This window comes from Chenopodium album, chromosome 12 (assembly GCF_948465745.1).
Source record: "Chenopodium album chromosome 12, dcCheAlbu1.1, whole genome shotgun sequence".
Classification (NCBI taxonomy): domain Eukaryota; kingdom Viridiplantae; phylum Streptophyta; class Magnoliopsida; order Caryophyllales; family Amaranthaceae; genus Chenopodium; species Chenopodium album.
In genome coordinates, this window is record NC_137845.1 from 44,697,145 (window position 1) to 44,700,896 (window position 3,752).

Below are 3,752 nucleotides of genomic sequence, written 5' to 3' on the forward strand. Positions count from 1 at the left end.
CTTTGCAAGGTCATCTTCGATTTCAATACCTATGTCGTAGACGGCCTTGAAAGTATTCAAACTGTGTTGATATTTCAAATGCTTTGAATATTTTTCTTGGAGGTTCTTGATGAACATCCTTACGGATTCTTTCTCACTAGGCACCTCAACCATTTTAAAAAAGTTTCCCTACATTTATTAAAGAAAGAAGTAAAACCCTCATTCTCTTTTTACTTTAACATCTCAAGCTCTCTATGGTCAGTTTCAACTTGAATGTTACATTTGTGTCTATCAATGAAAGGGTTTACTATTCCATCCCAAGTAGAGATCTTCTTATTATCAAGAGAAAAGAACCATTATTGGCAAACGGTTTCTAAAGATAATGAAAATAGTGAATGGAAAGCCTTCCTATCAATCCCTTTAATATTTATTATTATTTCAAAAGCTGTTAAATGGAAATAAGGGTTGTCAGTTGGCTTGAATTTAGGGATGTCATTGGCATTGAACTTCTACGGAAGAAGTTCCTTGTCCACCGAGACCCCTTGTGAGCTAATCCCCTAAAACTTGTAATCGTTGGAAATGTTGCTAAGGCTGTGTTCCATGCGCTCAAGTTGTTTTTGCTTGATAAGATCGTTGACTTGAAGAACGAGAGTCTTCACCATCTCAGTCAGATTGTTCATGTTTTGCCTCAACTCATCAACTTCTTGTTGGGAATCCATTAGTACAAACTTTTTCCTGTGTCTGATGGGTCTGTCGAAGAGTAGTACTTGAACAAAGGTGTTGTCCTTAATTAAGCTCCCTTCTCTTCTTGACCAAGTATTGCGGAAAAGGAAGTAACGGATACTTTTTGTTAATTATCTGACTCAACTCTATTTAATATGCATGGATAGGAAGAGATCATGGAAGAATGAGGGGAATGATTGTATAGAGAAAGCATGTAAGATGAAAGAATGTGAATGTAGATGGAGAGATATGGAAAAATTAGGAATAGAGTGGACCCCCAATTCAAATGACAAAAAAAAACGACTCATGCATGAACCTAAGACATGGTCATGGTAACATATACACAAAGTGTGTGCTAAGACTAGTGTGTCTAATTGGGATGTTTGACTTGGGTCATGACCATGTGACTAGACTATGTGACTATACTCAAACAAAGGCCAAGTTAAGACATCACGTATGTGCACTAAACTAGACAAGCTATAGTATTTTAGTCATAACTTTTGATCTGTGACTCCGAATTGGACGAAATCAACGCCAAATAAAAGATAAAACTCGGGGCTACAGATCCATAGGTTGTACGACTGGTAAATCTTCTAGAACTCCGGCTATGACCAAAACAAGTTGATACTTGTGTAGTATACGAGAATAAAAATCCGGGTTGACTCAAAGGAGATATGACTCGATTTTAGGCATATTTATTAGCTCAAATTAATTAATCAATTAATTAAGCAAAGTCTTTTAGTCATTGGTTAGTTTCTTTGAGCATATTTATAATCACGAGTCAAATCAAACGGTTAGTTTAATCACATATAAATATGCACAAGCAAAAAATGCACAAGTAGTCAAATAGTCACAATATGATGCAATGAGTTTGCAACCTAACCATGACTCTAGTTCTCTAAAATTCAAGGATAAGGGTTAGTCAAAGAGGGTCCATGGTTATGAGTCCGGATGCATCACGCGGAAGCCTTACCTTTGGAAGGGTCGGCGCGTATGGATGGGACCCCGCAAGTTAAACTTGCTTCCACGGTTTGGTGAATTCACAAACTCGTATGTACCCGTCGTTGCCATGAGCGTTCGATTGGGTAGATGGAGCGTGAATTCCCAAGGAGGTTATAACCATATGTAGAACACATATGGGTTCGGAAAAGAGGCAAAAACTCAATCAGGAAGTAAAATCGAGCAAACAGTACTAGAATTGGTCGAAACAATGAAGGTAGATTTCTGGCTCGGTATTGGAAGAACTTGGCGCGAGACAACAGGGCCTGTTGCCAGACGATGACTCTGTTGCCATGCGACATTGATGTCGCACAGAGATAGAGCCATCGCACTACAACGGGCTCTTTTTTCTCAGCGCCATTTCCTACATGGCTCAACACCTTTCTTTTCTCTGAAATTTCCAGTTTTTCGCAGTGTTATTTCGATCCTATTTGTGAAAGATATTTCCCAAATTTCCTACGTGTAAAAATCCTATGTTTTTGATGCATTACGGATGGTCTTTCCAATGCGGACCTTTTTTTATGCATATGCCAATAATGTCAATCAAAATTACGCACATGAATATTAATTAGAACTTTTCGAGTCTCATCCACTCATTCTAAATCTTTGCCAAAATAAATTTTAGGAATTAAAATATCCTCTCCAATGGAGTCGCCAAAAACCTGTAGGGAATATTTCAAGCATCCCAAACTTGAGTCCCACTGTGGTCATACAATTAATTATGGTGACGTTCAAAGGGAAGTAAGATAGAGCAAAAGAGTCGCCAACAAATTTTAGGAACTTGTAAACCGTTCACAGGGTGAAGGTTACACCCCTTCATGATCCATGAGATCGCTAACTGCATAGTGGTCCTGAACCATGACCGGATATTCGGGGATGAAGGTACAAATCCAACCTAAAAGAGATTGAACCTGCCCTAAAAATAGGCCTCTACTTTATTCTTCTCATATTCATGTGCGCTTTCTGACTAACATACAATCAATATATTAACCCTAAACCTGTTTAATCTATGTTGGTTGAATATTAATGCACAAATAAAACTATTATTGGCGATCACTTGAATTATAATCACAATAGCCTAAACTAAATTATTAATTATCTTATTAAGCGTGATTACAAGTACAAATTCCTGTTAAACCTGCAAGAGAGGGCATGATCAAGCAACAACAATAATAATATCAAGCAACAATAATATTAATATAACAAATCATCATCATAATATTAATCAATAAAGCTTAATAATAATAGCAAGATCCTAGGCATGGTACTAACAAGATTAATAACAAATCCTACCATGTAACTAAACAATAAAGATCAAAGCTTCATCCCTAACATGATACTAGCATGATAGAAGAAATAGGAAACAACCTAAACATGATACTAGAAAGCTATAAAAGCAATAAAAGATCCTAACATGATACTAGAAATTAAAATAATATGAACATGATTTCTATATCAAAAGAATAATTAAGCAATTAAATTACTTATTTCGATGCTTCGTATCTCTTTCTAATAACAAAATACACGCGTTAGTAACTTCAAGGAAAATATTAAATAATAAATCTAATGAGAATTGAAATAAGATTTGAGACCAAACCCTCAGAAATTATCAACCTTTCACGTTGAGGGCGAAGGCAAATTCAAACTTGGCTAGGTGTGTCTAGGTCTAGGTGTGTCTAGAACTCGTGAATGCGGTATTATGTATTGTGAAAAAGGAAGGCTTAGAAAGAGGGAGAAAGAATAAGCTATTGGCTTGAGAGAGAAGAGAAAGAGAATTAGATGATGATTCTTGAATGATTAAGGTTGTTAATGATTAAAAACGGGGAAACACGACCCTATTCATATAGAAAATAGTCCAGAAAACGATAGAAAAGAATTAGAATTTGAATCGGAAAAAATTGGTTCTGTCGCGAAACGACAGAAATCACGCGGCGCGACATAGCTGTCTTTTCGTGCTAAGACAGTTTTTTTGCGGATTTTGTTTTTTATCATATATTTTGATCCTGAAGTTTAAATTAAGTCATATAATATGTCGTTGGAAAGATCTTAAA